This window comes from Chlorocebus sabaeus, chromosome 19 (assembly GCF_047675955.1).
Source record: "Chlorocebus sabaeus isolate Y175 chromosome 19, mChlSab1.0.hap1, whole genome shotgun sequence".
Taxonomy (NCBI): Eukaryota; Metazoa; Chordata; class Mammalia; order Primates; family Cercopithecidae; genus Chlorocebus; species Chlorocebus sabaeus.
Genome location: NC_132922.1, coordinates 22413168 through 22437708, shown reverse-complemented (window position 1 = coordinate 22437708; position 24541 = coordinate 22413168). Strand labels below are relative to the sequence as shown.

Below are 24541 nucleotides of genomic sequence, written 5' to 3'. Positions count from 1 at the left end.
AAACAGACTTTAAACCATCAAAGATCAAAAGAGACAAAGAAGGCCATTACATAATGGTAAAGGGATCAATTCAACAGGAAGAGCTAACTATCCTAAATATATATGCACCCAATACAGGAGCACCCAGATTCATAAAGCAAGTCCTTAGAGACTTACAAAGAGACTTAGACTCCCATGCAATAATAATGGGAGACTTCAACACCCCACTGTCAACATTAGACTGATCTACGAGACAGAAAGTTAACAAGGATATCCAGGAATTGAACTCATCTCTGCAGCAAGCAGACCTAATAGACATCTACAGAACTCTCCACCCCAAATCAACAGAATATACATTCTTCTCAGCACCACATCGCACTTATTCGAAAATTGACCACATAATTGGAAGTAAAGCACTCCTCAGCAAATGTACAAGAACAGAAATTATAAGAAACTGTCTCTCAGACCACAGTGCAATCAAACTAGAACTCAGGACTAAGAAACTCAATCAAAACCGCTCAACTACATGGAAACTGAATAACCTGCTCCTGAATGACTACTGGGTACATAACGAAATGAAGGCAGAAATAAAGATGTTCTTTGAAACCAATGAGAACAAAGATACAACATACCAGAATCTCTGGGACACATTTAAAGCAGTGTGTAGAGGGAAATGTATAGCACTAAATGCCCACAAGAGAAAGCAGGAAAGATCTAAAATTGACACTCTAACATCACAATTAAAAGAACTAGAGAAGCAAGAGCAAACACATTCAAAAGGTAGCAGAAGGCAAGAAATAACTAAGATCAGAGAAGAACTGAAGGAGATAGAGACACAAAAAACTCTCCAAAAAATCAATGAATTCAGGAGTTGGTTTTTTGAAAAGATCAACAAAATTGACAGACTGCTAGCAAGACTAATAAAGAAGAAAAAAGAGAAGAATCAAATAGATGCAATAAAAAATGATAAAGGGGATATCACCACCGACCCCACAGAAATACAAACTACCATCAGAGAATACTATAAACACCTCTACGCAAATAAACTAGAAAATCTAGAAGAAACGGATAATTTCCTGGACACTTACACTCTCCCAAGACTAAACCAAGAAGAAGCTGAATCCCTGAATAGACCAATAGCAGGCTCTGAAATTGAGGCAATAATTAATAGCCTACCAACCAAAACAAGTCCAGGACCAGATGGATTCACAGCTGAATTCTACCAGAGGTACAAGGAGGAGCTGGTACCATTCCTTCTGAAACTACTCCAATCAATAGAAAAAGAGGGAATCCTCCCTAACTCATTTGATGAGCCAACATCATCCTGATACCAAAGCCTGGCAGAGACACAACAAAAAAAGAGAATTTTAGACCAATATCCCTGATGAACATTGATGCAAAAATCCTGAGTAAAATACTGGCAAACCGAATCCAGCAGCACATCAAAAAGCTTATCCACCATGATCAAGTGGGCTTCATCCCTGGGATGCAAGGCTGGTTCAACATATGCAAATCAATAAACGTAATCCAGCATATAAAAAGAACCAAAGACAAAAACCACATGATCATCTCAACAGATGTAGAAAAGGCCTTTGATAAAATTCAACAGCCCTTCATGCTAAAAACTCTCAATAAATTCGATATTGATGTAACGTATCTCAAAATCATAAGAGCTATTTATGACAAACCCACAGCCAATATCATACTGAATGGGCAAAAACTGGAAAAATTCCCTTGGAAAACTGGCACAAGACAGGGATGCCTTCTCTCACCACTCCTATTCAACATAGTATTGGAAGTTCTGGCTAGGGCAATCAGGCAAGAGAAAGAAATAAAGGGTATTCAGTTAGGAAAAGAAGAAGTCAAATTGTCCCTCTTTGCAGATGACATGATTGTTTATTTAGAAAACCCCATCGTCTCAGCCCAAAATCTCCTTAAGCTGATAAGAAACTTCAGCAAAGTCTCAGGATACAAAATTAATGTGCAAAAATCACAAGCATTCTTATACACCAGTAACAGACAAACAGAGAGTCAAATCATGAATGAACTTCCATTCACAATTGCTTGAAAGAGAATAAAATACCTAGGAATCCAATTTACAAGGGATGTAAAGGACCTCTTCAAGGAGAACTACAAACCACTGCTCAGTGAAATCAAAGAGGACATAAACAAATGGAAGAACATACCACGCTCATGGATAGGAAGAATCAATATTATGAAAATGGCCATACTGCCCAAGGTAATTTATAGATTCAATGCCATCCCCATCAAGCTATCAATGACTTTCTTCACAGAATTGGAAAAATCTGCTTTAAAGTTCATATGGAACCAAAAAAGAGCCCGCATCTCCAAGACAATCCTAAGTCAAAAGAACAAAGCTGGAGGCATTACGCTACCTGACTTCAAACTATACTACAAGGCGACAGTAACCAAAACAGCATGGTACTGGTACCAAAACAGAGATATAGACCAATGGAACAGAACAGAGCCCTCAGAAATAATACCACACATCTACAGCCATCTGATCTTTGACAAACCTGATGAAAACAAGAAATGGGGAAAGGATTCCCTATTTAATAAATGGTGCTGGGAAAACTGGCTAGCCATAAGTAGAAAGCTGAAACTGGATCCTTTCCTTACTCTTTATACGAAAATTAATTCAAGATGGATTAGAGACTTAAATGTTAGACCTAATACCATAAAAACCCTAGAAAAAAACCTAGGTAATACCATTCAGGACATAGGCATGGGCAAGGACTTCATGTCTAAAACACCAAAAGCAAAGGCAACAAAAGTCAAAATTGACAAATGAGATCTAATTAAACTAAAGAGCTTCTGCACAGCAAAAGAAATTACCATCAGAGTGAACAGGCAACCTACAGAATGGGAGAAAATTTTTGCAATCTACTCATCTGACAAAGGGCTAATATCCAGAACCTACAAAGAACTCAAACAAATTTACAAGAAAAAAACAAACAACCCCATTAAAAAGTGGGCAAAGGATATGAACAGTCATTTCTCAAAAGAGGACATTCATACAGCCAACAGACACATGAAAAAGTGCTCATCATCACTGGCCATCAGAGAAATGCAAATCAAAACCACAATGAGATACCATCTCACACCAGTTAGAATGGCGATCATTAAAAAGTCAGGAAACAACAGGTGTTGGAGAGGATGTGGAGAAATAGGGACACTTTTACACTGTTGGTGGGACTGTAAACTAGTTCAACCATTATGGAAAACAGTATGGGGATTCCTCAAGGATCTAGGACTAGAAGTACCATATGACCCAGCCGTCCCATTACTGGGTATATACCCAAAGGATTATAAATCATGCTGCTATAAAGACACATGCACATGTATGTTTATTGCAGCACTATTCACAATAGCAAAGACTGGGAATCAACCCAAATGTCCATCAGTGACAGACTGGATTAAGAAAATGTGGCACATATACACCATGGAATACTATGCAGCCATAAAAAAGGATGAGTTTGTGTCCTTTGTAGGGACATGGATGCAGCTGGAAACCATCATTCTCAGCAAACTATCACAAGAACAGAAAACCAAACACCGCATGTTCTCACTCATAGGTGGGAACTGAACAATGAGATCACTTGGACTCGGGAAGGGGAACATCACACACCGGGGCCTATCACGGGGAGGGGGGAGGGGGGAGGGATTGCATTGGGAGTTATACCTGATGTAAATGACGAGTTGATGGGTACTGATGAGTTGATGGGTGCGGCACACCAACATGGCACAAGTATACATATGTAACAAACCTGCACATTATGCACATGTACCCTAGAACTTAAAGTATAATTAAAAAAAGAAAAAAGAAACCAGAGCCCCCACAAAGGTATATCACATTTCTCTGATGACTAATGAGATTGGAATGTTGTCTTTCCATATATGTATTAGTAATAATTATCAATTAATGGATAATTATCTATTTAAAGATGAAATTACCATTTATAGAAGAATTGATGAAATTTTGTGACTGCTTAAGACATTTAACAAAATGTCAATAGTTGCTACTTTAGATCAAGAAGAATTAGGGGCCGGGTGCAGTGGCTCACACCTGTGATCCCAGCACTTTGGGAGCCCAAGGCAGGCAGATCATGAGGTCAGGAAATCGAGACCATCCTGGCTAACATGGTGAAACTAAAAATACAAAAATTAGCTGGGCTTTGTGGCACGTGCCTGTAGCCCCAGCTACTTGGGAGGCTGAGGCAGGAGAATCGTTTAAACCCGGTAGGTGGAGGTTGCAGTGAGCAGAGATCACGCCACTGCATTCCAGCCTTGTGACAGAGCAACACTCTGTCTCAAAAAAAAAAAAAAAGAAGAGTTATGATAAATACCTAGTCAGGAAAAAAAAACAGAGTAAGAAATATAAGCTTTGAAGAGATCTGACAGGGATGTTATGGTCTTCGGTGTATTTCTGTTTTTAAAAATTCCAATGATAATTGTTAAAATGAAAGGAGAGGAGTAAATGAATATAAGTATCTCTGCTAAATCAGCAGAGCACAAAATGTTATAATCAACACAATAAAATCAACAGTGTAATGTTCAAAAACATGAAAAGAAGGCTGTCTTCCTCTCACTTTACACTTGAATGGTTTCCCCGCTAAATGGCTTTGACGAAGAGTAAGGGATTCTATACATAAATAGGCACATGTATGAATGGCTTTTTTGAACCTACGTAATGCAATACCACAAACACTCTGATCGTCACATCTTGTCACTTCTGATTTAAAATTTCAAGTACCTCTAAATTCTACACAATCTTCTTGTCTTGCTATTTAATAACATTAAATAAGTTAATTTTTATTCATACCTGTATAAGTTTAAAAGCATTTTAAAAATCTGACGAATTTCTCATTTTGTATATACCAAAAGCCTAATTTTTATTTTAAAAATCAATGATATATTTTTAAATATGTATTGTTAACATCATTATTAATTCCTAACAATCAATGGATGGTATAAATCGCCATTTTCTTATTTCCAGTCACCTACTTCTTCACTTAAAATAGTGAAAGCAGAGTTTGGTTTTTTAATGAAGAAATACAGATAATACATACCATGTACCTGTCATGTAAAAGTTTTTAGATTAACAGTCAAAAACTACTGTAGATTCCTGACATTTCTAAAGATCTCTGGAAAATTCTAAATCCTTGGGCACCGTGGCTCACACCCATAATAATCCCAGCACTTTGGGAGGCCAAGGTGGGCAGATCACGAAGTCAGGAGTTCGAGACCAGCCTAACCAACATGGTGAAACCCCGTCTCTACTAAAAATACAAAAATTAGCCAGGCATGTTGGCGCCTGCCTGTAATACCAGCTACTCAGGAGGCTGAGGCAGGAGGATTGCTCGAACTAGGAGGCAGAGGTTGCAGTGAGCCAAGATTGCACCACTGCACTCCAGCCTAGGTGACAGAGTGAGACTCAATCTCAAAAAACAAAAACAAAAAAACAAATTTGCAAATGATACTACAGCACATAGCTTTCCCCACAAAATTCAGTAAAGTATGATAAAATTTTAAGTAATCCGTTTCAGCCCTCTATAGTTCTATAAATACTACTGGACTAAAGCAATTTATAATGCCACTAAATCTGGGCATGCAAATAAACTCTAAAGTCCATTAAGCTGCATCATTACAGTAGTCACATTAACCTTACCTGCCTGTGTAAAATGAGAGCAATGCTTCCAAGTGCTGATGACAGTCACTGTATAGCACACAGGCCATTATGATAAAGAGGAGGATGGTGGGCAGTGCACAGCAGGCGGAAGTTGGATTACACTAGCAGTAATCCAAATGTGGGCATAGTTATAAAATGGTTTGATACAAGGTTGCTGGGGAGCCAGCTATGTTCACTCATTAAACAACTTACAGTGTATGCTTCAGCAAAATCACAAATTTGGGGATCACTAGAGCAATTTTAATCTTGAATGCTACATCTGGAAAGGCCAAGATTTTTTAAACCACTCAACTCATATGAATTAACCTGATGAAATAACTTGGAAAAATACCTGCAAATCAAAAGGTACTATAAAGACCCAGGAAATACATTTTCCTGATTTATCATTTTTGGTACTATTTACTTCAAGGAATACAGGAAATTAGGCTCTTTGTTCTCTAGCCAATTCCAGTATAATTGGCAAATAGAAATTGTGTATATTTAGGGTATACAACTTGATGTTTTGATATATAAATTAGGCTCTTAATAATTACTTGCCCATAACACTTTACACTCTCACAAAAAACAAACAAATAAGTAAATAAATAAATGTGTTCTACTGTTTCATACCTTCATGCCTCTGTCTATGGTAATACCCTGCCTGAAACAAAACCCTCTATTCCTCTCCATGGGACAACTCCTCCCTCAAGTATGGGAAACCTTCTCTACTTCCTTCATGTTCCTTTCTCAGTGTTCTCATGATTTTTACTATACACTTCTATTAGAATACTTGGAACATTGTATTATAATTAAATATTAATATATGTTTCCTAACTATACTTTGACAGAGATGATGCCTTTTTAGGTCCTTTTGAGGTATTATCTCTTTATTCAAGCCATAGTATAAGTATAATAACAGCTTCCTTTGAATACAGTACCAGGTAAAAGCATCTCATACCTAATTCTGTGTTAGTGTCATAGTCGTTTCCAGTAAAGTTCTTACTATTTGGCTCTGATATGAGGTCATTTCTCACCTCTGGGCTTTATCATACCAAACTATAACCACATTTAGTCAAACATTTAGATCTTTGCTAATTTCCAGTTAGCCCCTATCCATATGTTCCTGTTTCACAAACCTCCTGGATTAGATCAGTCAGGAATAGCTGCTGGCAGCTGTTTGCCATTCAATTTTGCTACCACTAAAGCATGTGAATATTTCATTGTTTAGGCGTTGTAGAGACTCTCAGCAAACATTACTCTGGGTTCTTGGATTAGAAGAACATTTGTGGTAGGCAAAAGGTAAATAATAAACCACAATGCTACTCAACCAGTGACCTAAAAGCCTTTTGACATTTGACTCTATTGCTTACTAAGTCACTGTACATATAAACAAAGATCCAATCCTTTGTTTCTACTACAAATTTACATTTCTAAAACACAGTTCTTCAGTTATTTGGTTTATTTAATATAAGCTAAAGTAAGGCACAATAGTTCAGTGGTTTGTAAACTAACATAAAAATAAAAAGTATTAGAATATGAATTAGTCTGTTGCTGACATACTAAATACAGCTGGATGTGTCATTTAATATAACCTGTCAGAACTCTATTTTCCTCCAATACAAGACTATTATACAAATGTCAAATAATGGACCAATATCCAAGAATCTTCAGTTCTGCATGTGTCAGAAACAAAAACAAATATATTATATTCAAAGGCACTGGCTAAATGCCTTTTACAAGTCAGGCACTATGTTAGGCATGTGAGAGAAGATGAGTAAGTGCCCATTACTGGGTCCTTCAGGGGTTTAAGATCAAGTGGGAGAAACCAATATAAACAAGCAAAAGGAATGCACGATTAGCTCCTTGAAGACAGGGATAGAGCTTTACTCATCAATCCCTTCTCTGATGTATTGAATGGCTGATACACCGTGTGTAATGAAAACATGTTGAATCAATAAACTAATCGATTCATTGATCAAGTGATCAAACTGCAATAATTGCTCTAATGAAGGTAAAAAAGAGTGCAGTTAAAGAAGGGATTAATTCCAACTTGGTGAATCTAGGAGAACCTCACCATGAAGAGGCTTGGGCAAGGCCTTGAAAAATGAGTTCAACTTGGGCAAGTTGTGATGGAATGAGGGACTTCAGGGACAGAGTAAGGGCAGCTTTTCTGCACTACAAGAGGGCCCAACAATATCTCCTCAGTCTTGCTCTCCCCTGAGGTCCATTTACCTCAGGTGGCTGCCATCATCTCACTAGCAGCTAGCTTCCCTCAACAAAATTTTGGCTGAGCGCAGTGGCTCACGCCCTTAACCCCAGCACCCTGGGAGGTTGAGGGAGAGGGATCACTTGAGGTCAGGAGTTCAAGACCAGTCTGGCCAACATGGTGAAACCTCATCTCTACTAAAAATACAAAAATTAGTCAGGCATGGTGGTGCGTGCCCTGTAGTCCCAGCTATTCAGGAGGCTGAGGCAGGAGAATCACTTGAACGCAGGAGGCCAAAGTTGCAGTGAGCTGAGATCGTACCACTGCACTCCAGCTTGGGTGACAGAGTGAGACTCCAAATCAAAAAGAAAAAAAAAGAAAGAAAATTCAAAAGGCACTTGGTAAATATTTGTTCAGTGAATGACCCAACCTAGTGGGGGTGGAAGACAACAACAAAACTTTCCTTTGGTTGTCTTCAGTACAGCTGGTAACATTTTCAAAAAGACTTAAAATGCCAAGGTTAACAAAACTAAACAGAATATTTAAACACACACAAAGTCAGGCTTACATAGTCCATTTTCTGAATCTATCTTTATATAGCTAGTTGGTTTGCTCCAGGAGTTGGATCAGACCATTCTAAATTCCTAAAATAGCTACATTCTAATCCCAAGAGATCTATGTGTACAGCTTCCCAAGTTTCTTACTTCCTAGTTCCTAAGGCTGCACTAGCATAAGGGAACCACTCGGTGATCCACCATGTAAGAGCTAACTAGTCTATTTTGACAAGACTTAGATCATGCTCTTTCCCCTCAGTATTCCTCTTCTTATCTAAGCTACTTGGCAAGACAAGGGCTGGAGACTCAACGACATTCCTTGACCTTCCCTCTAATCAAGTTCAGAAATGGCCTATTTTTCCCCATTAGAGGTCCAAAAGAATAACAGTACCCCATTAAAAAATGTAACCAAGCAAAAATCCATACTTTCATTCAATACCTAGAGATGTTCTACTACAGTTCACACTATCACAGGCAGCATCTCACTCAGAGATTCTTTTCATACCACCTCAAACTTATCTGCCCTTCAACCGTAAGGAAGGAAAAACGCTTTACCAATTGTGAAATTCACCAAGGGAACTATGCCCTCTTATCTAACTTTACATTGTTAAAAATTTCAGTCCTTTAATAATAAAGTGAAACCTACAGATAACATTTTTCAGGAAAAACAGTAATGTTCTAAGCACTGTAAAAAATTAAATGTGAGAAAAATACTTTGGCACTTAATAATATTTTCATGTCTCTGGGGAAATACTAAATTCAGAAACCTGATAAATGGATTTTACTATGTCACATTTTAATAACATTTTATAATTTTACAAGATATATTTTCTTTTTACCTTTGTGCTGCTATCAATATTTTTCTCTTACATCTTTCTATTCCTATAGTCTTTTCATTTTATTTACTTCTCTTGCCTCCTTTGTTTCTTTCCAACTAATTTCAACTATAAGAGGAAAAGAGGCTGAGCGCGGTGGCTCACGCCTGTAATCCCAGCACTTTGGGAGGCCGAGGCAGGTGGATCACCTGAGGTCAGTTTGACACCAACCTGCACAACATGGAGAAACCCCGTCTCTACTAAACATACAAAAAATTAACTGGGCGTGGTGGCGAGCACCTGTAATCCCAGCTACTCGGGAGGCTGAGGCAGAAGGATCGCTGAACCCAGGAGACAGAGTTTCCAGTGAGCAGAGATCGCCCACTGCACTCCAGCCTGGGTGACAAGAGTGAAACTCTGTCTCAAAAAAAGAGGAAAAGAATATTTCCATATTGGTTATGTGTATAAATTCTTATATCTAACCCAAAAACAAAGATATGTTAAGAAAGCAATTCCCCAAATACAAATTTTTATGTTATCAAAAAAAAAAGAAGTCATATTAGGAAAATATTTAGTCAAATAAAAGCAAAGAAGTCTCTCTTCTCCTCCCCTCCTACCTTACTTTTTAAATTGTAAGACTTCTCAGAACCCTCACAATGTGCCAAACGAATCTCTAAGTGGGAGACAATATGTACACCTCTTCTAAACTTTTCTAACCATTGAATTTTTTCTTCCTCAGTAAATGATGTGGAGTATAGTTTAAGAACTGCCTTCCTCAATTTAAAAAATCAAGAAAAAACAAATTAATATGGGTATAATACTCAAAAGGTTTAAATATTAAAAGTATTACAAAGAAAGAACAACATCAGATCATAAGACAAAAAAATAGAGGTAGCACTCATTTTATTAACAATCCAACTGTGAAAACTAATAAGAGGTGAATATGTAGGAAATGCCCATTTATCTTGCAGAAGTATTTCAGAGAAAATCAAAATATGGACAACAATATAATACTATGAAAATATATATGAATTTGGAATGGCAAAATCCCTTTACTTTTGAAATCACTCTAGTAAAAATGAAGGGATAAATAAGTCTATACTATGAAAATACAAAGTGGTTATTAACCTAGACAACTTCTACACATAGTTCAATGCTTAGCTCTTATCATTTCCTCCTCCTTTCTCCTGCTTTTCAATGTTCCCATACCACCCTATCTGTGGTACCACTGTTATTGTACTGTATTGCAATAATTCCTTTTCTACTCTGATTTCCTGTCTAGACTGTAAACTCATTGAGAATAAGGATCATATTGTATCTGAATCTGCATCCCCCAAGTTCTAACACTTCATGAATTATTAAAAAGCTTATAGTTACTAAATTAAATTCAGTAAACATTCGTAAGGGTAAACTGAAGAATCCCAAATTTTGAAATAGTGGAGTCATCATTAGTGTTCCTCAGTTTGCCTTCTCATTATGATATAAATAGCCAGCACCTGGCACAGAGTAAGCCCCCAGTAAACGCATATAGAAATAATTATTCAATCAATTAATCAACGTTTGACTACAAATTTAGATCTTAGTAGAAAGGGGCTGCACACTTCCAAATCAAAGAACAGCTCTGGAATCACTTGTAGTGTTTGTATCTCACTACCTCTGCCTGATTCTACCTAAAAACTGCTGTACTCAAGCATGGCTTCTGATTGCTGGAAAATGATGGCCAAAGCTACCTGTCTCCCTCCCAGGTCTCAAACACAGAAAAGTATCTTCACAATGCAGAGCACTGTACCTGGCATCAAGGGACATAGAAATTCTAGCACTAAGACACTTGCCTCGATTTACTGTAGCCAAAAGAAATTCTTATAAAATGGGAAGAAATAGCTGCTAACTGAAAAAACTCAGAAATTTCAAAACCCCAGCAGCACTGATAATCTGAAATCATTTATTTTTGCAAACAATCACAGCCTAAGTTAACTTTCTATACTTAGCACTTTTGTCTCCCATCTAGACATATATCCATCATTTCTTTTTCAATATTCTTTCCAATTAATTATATTATACTGTAAACCCATTCTTCCCACTTCAATTTCTCTCTGTTTTAACCTACACACAGCTTACCTTTCCCAGATGGTATAACTGAATACTTAAAAAGTAGACAGAATTCTGTCTTCACAAAAATGCCCAGAGACACAGCATTCCTTTTAAGTCACAGCAATTACCAATCAGCCTAAAGGCCATCTAAATTTTAAAGTCTTCAGAGAAGAGCATGACAGGAGAATGCTCCAAGTATGAGTTAAAGACTCTTTTCAACATCCAGACTATGACTTCTTTGTGGGTTTATTCTCCCACAAGAGAATGTGAGATGTATTATTCTTTTACAATTTGCTTAGGATGGATGTGTAAGTTCTCTCCAACAAGGGCTCTGGAATATGAATTTTTTTTTTTTTAGTGAAGACTGCATTTAACAGAAATTCAAACAGAAGCAAGAATTAAGGGGTAATTTCAGATGTAGTGAAAAGCTGTAATGTCCATTCAAAGTAATGAAGGCACACGGCATTAATCTCCTAAAAAGATTCAAATGCTATGAGTAGAGCAATTCTATCTCTTAGTGGGAACAAATTAAGATGATTTCCCTTACAGAAATTGCCATAATTACAAGTAATTATCTTGTACTCTCTAAATTTACCACTATAGCACATTCTGCAAATATCATTCCCTTCAAAGACTTTATTTGGAAATACAGGAGAGATTGTTGATCTGTGAATTGTGCTACAGATCTCAAACTGATTGTTTAACAGTACTACACAATATATGTAGTAAAGACATGGCATTCTTAAGTTGGAAGAGCTTGGAATTCCAAATACACAAGAGTCCCTTCATCAGGTAACTAGTATTACCCAAAGGAGTGCAAACAAAATGAGAATGGCAAACATTCAAAGATAAACTTGATTCAAAGATAAACCAAATATGGGCTTATGCATGAAACAATGAGCAGAATCATTCTGATATGTATGGGGCAATCATGAAAAACTGTAAACAGCTGCTGTAGCATTTATAAAAATCCTTGCAGAGCCAAATAAAATCCCATCATTTGCAGCCTACTCAGTTTTTCATTTTCTTTTAATAAGAAAATGGGAGAAAAACCAGTTACTCATTGGGCATTAAGAGGAGAATAAGCATGGAAAAACCTAATTTCACTATCTTTGGGGCCAATTACCGTCTGGATTTCAGCTGGCATTTGAAGTCTATTCTCCAGCCAAACTGAGACTCCGTACCACTGTAAAAGAAAAAAAAAAGGCCGGGCGCGGTGGCTCAAGCCTGTAATCCCAGCACTTTGGGAGGCCGAGACGGGCGGATCACGAGGTCAGGAGATCGAGACCATCCTGGCTAACACAGTGAAACCCCGTCTCTACTAAAAAATACAAAAAAAATAGCCGGGCGAGGTGGCGGGCGCCTGTAGTCGCAGCTACTCGGGAGGCTGAGGCAGGAGAATGGCGAAAACCCGGGAGGCGGAGCTTGCAGTGAGCTGAGATCCGGCCACTGCACTCCAGCCTGGGCGACAGAGCGAGACTCCATCTCAAAAAAAAAAAAAAAAAAAGAAAGAAAAAAAAAAAAAAAAAAACATACCCAGAGCTTGCCTTTCCTCTTCTTGTTGCCTAGAATGTCCTCTTCATCTCTGTCTGGTAAAAATCAGCCTACCCTTCAAGTCCAGTTAAAACACGATTCTACCGTGAAGACTCTTGGTCTACTCATTCCTACCCCCAATTCCAAACACTTCATCTCCCATCCAATCTAGCTGTGACCTCTCCTTTAATTCACTCTCCAGAGAACTCTATGCCTCTCTGGTGACACTTAACATATGCCACCTCATATTTCAGGTATTTGGGCACTTGCATTATCCCCACTTCTAGATTGTAGCCTGAGAAATGCACTTTATTCATATTTGCATCTCCTGCAGCTATAGTAAATGTTTAATAATATGATCACTTATGATAAATTTGATTTTTAAAATTATTCTAATTTAGAAGCATGTCATTGAAACAGTCTCTAAAATAGCTACACAGTCTATTAAGGAATAATATACATTTTAAACTCTAAACAAATATCTGGTTTTATTTAACAAAAACTGTACAATTTCATATTAATGTTTAAAACTCATCCATGGTAAGATTATACCTCTGTGCCTATTAATCTTACCTAGTTTATTTGGTCAATATAAACAGTAACTCTACTTGTATATGTAAGTACACATAGTCAATAATCTGTTAACTTAAGATCCCTCCTTTAACTGTTATCTCTTACAGTTAGAATTGTTATGCTTACATTTTAAACAAAAAGATAAAGAAATGTACTAAGTTTCTCCATATTTTCATCTTGTTTCAATCAATGAGCGCAGTGGCTCACACCTGTAATCCCAGCACTTTGGGAGGCCAAGGCAGGCATATCACTTGAGGTCAGGAGTTCAAGACGTGCCTGGCCAATATGGTAAAACCTTGTCTCTACTAAAAATACAAAAATGAGCTGGGCGTGGTGGCACGCACCTGTAATCCCAGTTACTTGGGAGGCTGAGGCAGGAGAATCACTTGAAACCAGGAGGAGGAAGCTGTAGTGAGCCAAGATCATGCCACTGCACTCCAGCCTAGGCAACAGACTGAGACTCTGTCTCAAAATAAAATAAAATAAAATAAAATAAAATAAAAAATAAATAAAATAAAATATAAAATAAATATCAGCAGTAAAATATATTGATTTGTTAATACTTTAAAAATTAGCTTTAGGAATTTTACATTCTCATTTATTCTTAATTCGTATGAGACAATGCAAAGATATATTACAGATTCACCCTAAAAAATAAAGTCACCAAGTTTTGCGCAAATTAGCACAATTTGCCCACATTTACAGTTATTTACTGGAAATATTGGTTCTATAATAGCCCAGTTCTTCTAAATTGCTTGTTTGATGAATACTACGAATAGGACAGCATTTATATAGTTCATTAAAACTTCTTGAGAACCACAGCTAGCATCAGAAATAATTAGAATAATGACAAGCATATGCAGTTATGATTTACTTATCAATGAGATCTATTTTGTATTTGTGTAAACTGACAAACTGTTTACTTTTCACTTAAGTTATTCTACCTTTATTGATAATAATCATTAATTTTTCTTCCCTTCTCTTGGTCCTTTGCATCATCTATAGTAACCTAGAGCTAATACTCCCTTGAAATTATGAAGTATGTGAAGTTTGTGGTCAACATCCTCTATCTCCATTCTCAACTATCTTCTTCTCCTGTCCCCCAAAAACACAGACCCCTTAATGTTGTTTCTTGACTACCCAGGGTCCCCACCAAAGTGGGCCTGTCAAAATAGTTCGCATAGTCACCATAGTCTTGATGTTTCATGAATCCTCCCTACCAGCTACATCAAGTGGTTATATGGATCCTGTTTCTCAACATCTTGCTGGATGACTGGCCAGCAAAGATAACAAAGAGCACACAAATGTTACTATCAAATTTGCATTTTACTATGAATTTTTAAGGCCTCAGCACAAAGGAATTTTAGAGAAATAAGTTATAGAAAATGTATCTGAAAGCAAATAAACTTCTCAGTATCTTCAAAATATACTATCTATAAAACTGTCTTGTCTTTTATTTATTTATTTTTTCTTTGGAGATGGAGTCTTTTCTTACAAACAAACCCAACCCTAGATTGCAAACTCCTAAAGAAGCAGAAGCAGAGAAGCCCAGTGGATACAGCCCTCCCCATTAAAGTACCCAGGTCAAGAGCCAGCTTCTGAATAGCTATTCAGAAGCGATATCCAAGGGAACCAGTTTACCTTTCTGCTACTCTGCTTACTAGTCTGCAAAATCAAATGCTGCTTACAGTTCTTTTCCTCTTAAAAATGTTTTAGTCTAAGTATTATAAATACTATCTAGCAAAAGCCTAGGCTTAAACAAGAAGGATTCTCTAAAATAAATAATATTTGTGTCACTAAAAATAACATTTTAGTTAATTAATATAGAACTAATTAATATTTAAATAAGTATTAATTATGTATTAATCGCATGGGTTCCTTGGTCATTTCTTCTTAAAAGCAATTGCATATGCTCTCCAGGATATGTAATTCTACCCTTCACATAAACCTCTAATACTAGTTCCTTCCACCATGGTTTTGTATTGTGTGTGTTTGTTTGAATAAGTTATTGGAGGGAAAAAAGGCAAGTCAGATACACCAAAGCAAAAATCAGAAAAGGGGAACCTATAGTGGCATTTAGCCAATCATTCAAAATGTTTTCAGTTTCTGACAAGGATCCTCAAATATATCTAATTCTTGGTCATCAGCACCACAATAAATATTATCTTACTTATCAAAAGGTCACTTATTTAACTACCTCAACTATTTAAAACATAGCCTAAAACCAGAAAGTATAAAGGGAGAACAAATGTCAAGCTTTTTGAGGTTTCTTAGTTTAATATGTAGATAGTTGATGAATTTACATGACAACAGCATTACTTTCAGCAATATAGAAAGAAAAATAAAAACCATATAAAGAAGACATAAAATCATTTTAAAAGAAATAAAACATCAATCTGGGATCATTTAGTATAGAAATAAATAATTCTACATTCCTTAAAAGCTCCTAAAGATTTACTGTGTTAGAGCAGTAGAATAATTCATGCTTGTGATAATAATACTGAGTAATCAGGAGAAAGTTAAATCATGCTTAGTACCTTCTGTTTAAGAAGGCAGAAAATATGTAATATATTTTAGAAAACTTCACCTAAAAAAATGGCCAGGTATGGCGCAGTGGTGGCTCATGCCTATAATCCCAGCACTTTGGGAGGCCAAGACAGGCGGATCACTCGAGGTCAAGAGTTCGAGATCAGCCTAGCCAACAAGGTGAAACCCTATCTCTACTCTCCATTCTACCCTCTGTTGGGGGAAAAAAAAAAAAAAAAAAAACTAATTATTAAGCGGTAAAGACTCAAAGTCTACCAAAATGATCAGGTATCCACCATCACTCACTGTGACATTTTCTTTTCAAAAAAAAAACAACAATCTTACTTATACCTGAAAATCTCTACTTCATAAACACAGCTCCCAAAATATCTAATACTTCTGGATTTCATCCTTACCTTCTCCCTTCTACTATCTTTATAGGTTCAAGCCTATATACATCGAGTGTTTGGAAGAGTGTGTGTCCAAACAATCAGTTCCCACAAAGACCTCCCGCCTCCCAACTCCACCAGGCCCCTATTCCAAATGTCAACTGCTCCATAACTCAGGCTTGCCTCAGCATCTGTACTTCTAGAAGTCTCAGCCACCCAATATGATGTAAATCTAAAATATTACCTCTCACAAAGTAAATGGTGCTGGAAATATGGGTGCATTCATGAATGACCATTGGCTTACTAACCAGATATAAGATAGATAAATTTCATTCTTTAATAGTTCAAATTGAGAGATATCTACCAGTAAAAAAGCTTATATGCAGCTTTGACAAGTGCCATCAAGCTTATTTCACGAAACTTCTCTAAAAATGCTGTTTGTTATACAGAAGGTATAAGTCAAAGAACATAATTTTATGTCTTTTCTTAAAATGAATGCAAAAAGGACAGAATACTCAAAATAACAATGACAGAACACCCTAACAGAATACTCTAAATGGCAAAATGTGCTGAAAAGGGAATACAGTTAAAGGATTCCATCATGTGAGAATGTGAGAACTCCTCTTAGCTAGAAGAACCTAAAAAGGGTGGACTAACAAGAAAGTTCAGGACAAAGGTTTCCTATAAATCCTGAAAATGTCAGTTAAATTATATAATTCTTATAGCTTTCAATAAAATGGCATGGTTTTAGCACATCAATAAAAGCAAAGTCTTAAAGCTGAGACATACATTGTTATTAATGATATAATGAATTCACTGTAGAAGCTGAAGCTGACAGGGACAGCCGGGATTTCAGGTTTTCCACAGCATGTCATCACTGTGACTGACTAGCAAAATGAAGGTGGCTGCTGGCACCCTTTCTTGAAGTTGGGCCAATTAAACTCTGTAGCCTCTCACACTGGCAATGTTTACTGGCTAGCTCCTGTACAGTAAAGGTGCCAACTCAGATTTCTTCATCACTGACTTCCTTTACTTCTTGTCAAGTCTATCAACTATTCCCAGCTTCCCAAATGTTCCTGGAAGCAGTTTTCTATAGATGATCATTTCCTACCAATTTTACAGAATCAAAAATATTTAGGACTAAAAGGAATAAAGATTTAGTCTGGTGGTTTACAACCATGGCACGCCTGCGCTGATACCACGTGATCAGTTGTGAGTTGTGTCACAAATAACTGTAACTTTCCCATCCCCTCCCCCTGCTTTTAATTGAAAGGAAGTTCACATAACACAGAATTAACCATTTAAAGTGTTAAATTCAGTGGCATTTAGTACATGCACAATGTTACAAGCCACGACCTCATAACAGTGACTTTAATTTTAATGGGTGCATAGTTAAGATTATCCCTTTAATGAGTCAACCTCATTACTAATGAATAAGTCACCCTCACTTATATTCAATATTGCATTTCTGAGAGGGTGATAAATCGATAGACACAAATTTGCAAGCTTAGCATTTCTAATAACTGGCCAGTCAGAGGATCTTGCCAACTGACTGAAGATCACTGTGCATCTCATCCCATAAATACATTCATCATTTATACATTCATTCATTCAGCTCCTCCTCTGTGCCTATGCCCTCAAAACTTTAAACTGATAGAGACAGACATACTGACAGCTTCAGTACAGGGCTACAACTGTGGTCTATAAAAGTATAGTCAAAGGAGGGTATGGCCATCTATGCCTGGCAATAAAAGAACTGCTTGTAGAAGGATTCACTAAGGAGGAGAAGGCTGAGTTAGTTCTTAAAGTATAACCAGTAACAAAAGGAAGGCAAGTTAAGAACATGAGGAGAAGGCACTCTAGAAAGGGGAAAGAAACTTAGTGAGCTGTGTCCAGCTAGACCATAGAGTATTATCATACTACGAGGAAAAACATATTAAGTACTTTTTATATGCAAAGAACTCTTGTAAGCATTTTATATTATAACCACAGAGTCACACTAAGAGCTAGGTGCCATTCACATTAAACAGCTGAGATCTCTGAAGTACAGAGAGGTTAAGTAACTTGATTACACAGCTGCTAAGAGGCTGGGTTAGAATTCAAGTCCAGGCAGTCTAGCTTCAGAGTCCATCCTCTCCATCATGCTACAACCTATACCACAGTCTTCTTTTTCATCTTCTTTTGAATAAAATTAATTGTTTAAGGTGGATATCTTCTGATGTAAACTACAATATGCCACAACACACTGAAAGTGAACAAATGACTTCAACAATGAGTGGGCACCACTAAGAATCCCTTTGACCTTTCAGCAAATGAAAGCTCAAGTGGCAAACCATATCAGAAGATCAGTAAAGCTTATTTTATTTCTTATTCTTTTAATTTTTTTTCTTTTTGAGACAGAGTCTCGCTCTGTCACCCAGGCTGGAGTGCAGGGGCATGACCTCAGCTCACTGAAACCTCTGCCTCCTGGGTTTAAGCGATTCTCGTGCCTCAGCCAGCTGAGTTGCTGGGATAACAAGCGTGCACCACTATTCCTGGCTAATTTTTGTATTTTTAGTAGAGGGGGGTTTCAGTACGCTGGCCAGGCTGGTCTCAAACTCCTAGCCTCAAGTGATCCACCGGCCTCAGCCTCTCAAAGTGCTGAGAGTACAGACATGAGCCACTGCACCCAGCTCTTATTCTTTTAGAATATAAAAATACATAAAAACATAAGTTCTCAGATTTTCCCATATGCAGTCATTTTCCTGCAACCATCACCTCTCAACCCAGCCCAGTGTATGCTTATACCACTTTGAAGAACATTTACTAGACAAGGAAGAAACAGGGTAGGGCTTTAAGAAGGTGAGTAATATGAACAGACGTGCATTTTTGTTGTTGTTGTTTGGGAGTTTGCTTTTTTGTTTTGTTTGAGACAGGGTATTGCTCTGTCACTCAGGCTGGAATGTAACGGCATTATCACAGCTCACTGCAGCCTCGACCTACTGGGTTCAATCAATTCTCCCACCTCAGCCTCCCACGTAGCTGAGACTATAGGTGTCACCAGTGCACCTGGCTAGTTTTTGTTTTTTTGGTAGAGATGAGGTTTTGCCATGTTCCCTAGGCTGGACGTGTGTTTTTTAAACAATTACTTGGAAGGATTAGAGGGGGAAAAGGAAGCCAGAAAAAGAAAATTCATTAGGATGACATTTGCAATAAATCCAGCAAGTGATATAATGAGGCACTAACTATAACAGTGGGGAGTCAAATGTGAAAGATTTAAGTGACTCCCCCAAGGCCAAGGGTCAAGAGATCCGCCCGAACCAAAACCTGGGTCTCTCGGTTGCATTGATCTGGGAATGGTGTATAGAATGGATTTGAAGAGAGACTACTATAATGAAATTTCTAAGACTTCTCTTAGTCTTAGAATAAGTATTACTTATTCTAAGTAGAATAGAATAAGAATAATAGAATAAGACTACTTTTGTCCACAATACTTATTTTTAAAGTCTGATTTTATACTATTAAATAAACTGTGGCCCAAAATGAATAATATAATAATACCAACTAGCACAGCATTCTGGCAAGTAACTAAGTAATTTAGTATAGGCATATTAAAATTTAAGACTTAGCCTTATAATACAGAAACAAACTACTTCATCATAGAGAAAGCATAGGGACTTGAAATACATTCTTTTGTAAAAGTAATAAGCTATTCTAAGACACAAATCTACAGGACATAATCCTCACAAATGAGCTTCCAAACAAGGCTTTTAAATGAAACTCCATCAGAGAAATCATTTGAGAAGCCAGATTCACATTTTATTAATGTGACAAGTAGAACAAGATAAATATATCATATGACTCTCAAATGACATAATTAATGTAGTTTATGTGACATATTCCTATTAATGGTCTTTTATTATGTGTGAACAGTAAAATAACATTAGATAAGCAATGAAGAAATCCAATCAGCAGCAGCTTTCCTGAAGGTTTTGACTGCAGTCTTATTTACACAGTGTTATCTGATACTAATCCTTGGATTTTAAAGAGCAGAAATAGCTTCAGAATTATAAACAAATGTGTTCCTAGGAGATGAGCATTTTAATTACTATCATTTCAGCAAATATAAGATAAAAATAATGTGATGCATAATATAGTCTCTTGACTAAAGGTAAAAACAGGGGAAAGTATATTTTTCCAGGCCAATAAGGTTATATGAATAAAACAATCATGACACTGGATGGGGTACCTGGTTGACAGAGTCTGGTACTATGTTTTAACCATGACTTCCACTGAGATTTTGCCGAAAGTGTGATTTCCCCCTCCCTGCTATTATCTACAAAAGATTAGAAATGAGTGACAAAATATTCTGGTTTTCTTTAACAATCCACTACAGTCTGCACCTATGAATCAACTGAAATATAAGAAAGCCTAAAAGTACAGGATTTAAAAATACTTCTGATTTACTTTTATATCAAATAAGTATATATTATCCTTGGCACCAAAAAAAGAATTGTAAAATATGGTTCCTGAACTCAAGGAGTTAAGTGTAATGAGGAGGCAAGATATATACACAAATAGAGATATATGCACAAGGAGACCAAAAGATTACAACCAATAAAAGACAATCCACTTACAGAGGCACAGACTCTAAATGCTCCAAGAATTCAGAGGTAGGTAAAATCACTATGTTTTGTTTTTCTCAAGAGGAAAGGGGAGCGGGAAGAAGAGCACCTTGGTGCTAGTATCTAGAAGTGAGGGAGCAAAGCTGTGATTAACTTTCATTTATTGGGATCATCTCAGCTTTATCTTTCTTGGATAAAAATCCCTGGTCAGAAAAATTCCCAAGTATAATGGTAAATAACACATGTTTTGAAGTAAATAAGGCCTGGTCCAATCCTAGCTGTGACCCTACCATGCTATGTTGACTGGGTAAGTCACTTCACCCATCTAAACCTCAGTTTGCTTATCTGTAAAATGCAAATTATAACACCTATCATCTCATTGGATAAGAATTAAATGAACACATATAGGCCTATTAAAGATGACTAGCAAAGAACAAGCGCTTTTAAAATTATAGCTGTTTATCTGTATGGCATTAAATGTCATTCTTAGCATGACAAGATTGGGTTAACTGCCCAGAATCTTGCTCTATTTTAAACCACTTTTTTGAGGCATGATTGACGTAGAAAAAGCTGTACACTTCTTTTTTTTAAGTCAGAGTTTCATTCTTGTTGCCCAGGCTGGATTGCAATGGCATGATCTTGGCTCACTGCAACCTCTGCCTCCCAGATTCAAGCGATTCTCCTGTCTCAGCCTTCTGAGTAGCTGGGATTACAAGCGCCGTCACTACACCTGGCTAATTTTTTGTATGTTTGGTAGAGATGGGGTTTCACCATGTTGGCCAGGCTAGTCTCGAACTCCTGACCTCAGGTAATCCGCTCGCTCGGCCTCCGAAAGTGCTGGGCTTACAGGCGTGAGCCACCATGCCTGGCCAGCTATACACATTTAATTTATACAATTGAATGAATTTGGACATGTAAGTATACACTTGTGAATCTTGCTTTTTAGGGCAATTACATGGCTCTTGGTAGGAGACCTTCTGTGCTCTAGAAGACTGGGACCTTAGGTCCTCATTGATACTGGGGGCAGAACATGATTACTTTTGTTCTGACAATTTCTTTGTGAAAAGGTTGCAAACCCTAACTGAATATTACAGACTCACATCTTTAAAAAGCTTGTTTTAGTATTTAGATTAATCCAGCAAGTAAGCAGAGAAAAGAGAGGAGAGAGCTCCCCTTCAATCATATACCCCAGCTGCATGCTCGGTTAGAAACAAAGATATCTAGAACCTATAATCATTCTCTTACAATGAGCCTAGAATTTAGAAAAGCCAAAACTAGTAGTGACTGACAGGACACCATGATAGCAAGCACCACAAACGCTGCTTGGGGCAGCACTCTTTGGATGATCTTCCTAGCTTTGTTAAAATCACACCAATGCAGTATCACTTTTCATCTGTAGGGTAAATGGTTTTTAAGAAACCGTTTGGTAAAACACATGGCATGTGACTGTACCACTACAAATGTGTTAGCAGACCCAGCCAGAAACCATGGCAATGATCTGATCATGTGAGTATTCTGGCAAGAGTAAGAAAATAAACCTAATCTTTGTAAAGACTTACCGGTGCCCTACCAGAGTAGGATATCTAATCTCTTCCAAGGGAGCTCCCATTTCCAATGTAGAAGAAGCAAGAATTGTTTTCAAGCTACCACCAAATAATCATATAGTATTCGATGGCTCAGCTTATTTTTTAATCTTCTGTGAACTCTGAAGAATTGTATCTGCATCTTTACAACATGATGATATGAGATTATTAATACAGTGAAAAAATACAACCTTCTGGTATAGCAATTTAAGCATCGTGGAGTGAGTAAATACTGCAGAGTGAATCCTAACACTTGAAACAGAATCTTTCAGAGTCCAGAAATCCACCTGACTGCCAAGAATAATACTTCCGTGGTTCAAGCAATACCAGCACCCAGAGGGGTTTCCACAGACATAACCACATGAGTTACTGCATATTGGGTAAAATAGAAAAAGCAGACGTTTATGAATGTACAGTTTGCAGACATCTTAAAACTACTCATAAACATGCAATTTACAAATACAGAAGAAATGGGGGACTTTAGGAATACGCAGCATCTGTTTAAATTGCTTAATTATATGGTTTCTTCTATGAGTTTTCCTCATTCTGTCTGTATTGGGGTTGGAGGTGGGGGTGGGAAATATATGGGTCTCTCAACCAAAGTAAATGAAATCAATCTAACTGAAAGAAGCTCTATGATGAGAACTATTATAATATATGAAAGATTCTTGACTTCAGGATGAGGTAGAAAAGACAGGGTCAGAGGACAAAATCCCATCAATTAGATATCAAAGAAAACCTTTCAATTCACCAGGCTATGCTCAGGCAGGGTTTGTTAGATTCTCCAGCAATAAAACAAATGCACAATATCTTCTCATGCACCTCACACGATTTCTATTTCAGTTCTGATATAAAACACAGTATCACACATCGTGCCACAAAGAAAAGAGTCAGTTTAGCTCGTTCAAGTAAAAACCAGGCAGCTGCTAACAGAGACAGGTCAAGGCTGGGGAGGACCACAGCACATTCAGTTTGCTATGTTTTCCTTCAGAAGAATGTCAATAAAACCCACGGCCAAATGAGGTATTTGAAGTTTAAAAAAAAAAAAAAAAAAAAAGTCCTGTTATGCAGTGAACAACTGGGTTCACCTAACAGTTAGGGGCAGTCAGACAAGTTAGCAAAAGGGAGCCCTAGCCAAATGTACAGCAGCCAACAACTTGAAGAAAGCTGTCTTTCTCCCTTGACGTCCTAGGGTAGGGACCAGTCCCACATTTAGAAACGTTATTTCTGGGACCAATAGCAATTTATTTTGATAGAACTGCTGGATTTTTTTTTTCTTGAGTTCTCAACAAAGGAGCCATATTAGGAAATAATCTCACAAAAAGCAAAGTGCCCCCTCCCCCTTTTCCCCATGATCGATTCACACACGCTGGTGCACGCTGACACGCACAGACACACGCCCGTGCACAATGGCCAGCGCAGGCACTCGCACGGGCCCACGAGGCCTCAGGAGCCCCGCAGGCTGAAGGCCCGGCTATGGCCAGCCCCAGGCGCTCAGGCAGGAGGCCCCTCGGCCCGCTGCCCCGGAACCAGCTGCTGGGCTGGTGTGCTGGGGCTGCTCGCCCCCCAGCGGGGCCCTGGGGAAACAGCTGCCAGCGGCTCCGAGCCTTTTAACCCCTTGGGGAAATAGGTGTTATAACACCACCTGCGGGGCCTGTGTCAGGGGTGCAGCCTCAAATCCACTCCCGCCCCACGCCCCGCCATGGGGCAACACCTAGCAGCTCTTGGCTGGCTCCCGCAAAGCTAATCGTGTCACTGTCTGCACCGGACTTCTAAAGCAAACGGGTGTTTCTGAGCTGTCACCCCTGGGGGTCCACGCATATCACGAAGGAAAAACTTAGAGGGCAGTGGATGCAGACCAGACTTGGTAACTCGTCCCTAAGGGACTGATGCAAGTCCTAAAGGGACCAGGCTGTTTGGACCAGCTGGCCCAGCGAACTACGGAAGGGGTGGAAAGACCTGAAGGCAACCGCCCCGTGTCACCCTTCCCCGGGTTAGG

The 24541-nt window shown here is 37.9% G+C and overlaps 1 protein-coding gene across 5 annotated transcripts in view; it reads right to left on the bottom strand.

Moving 5' to 3' along the window:
* Positions 1-24541, bottom strand: part of TTC28 (tetratricopeptide repeat domain 28) — a 711882-nt gene that overhangs the window by 447008 nt on the left and 240333 nt on the right. The gene's annotated exons all lie outside the window — the stretch shown is intronic.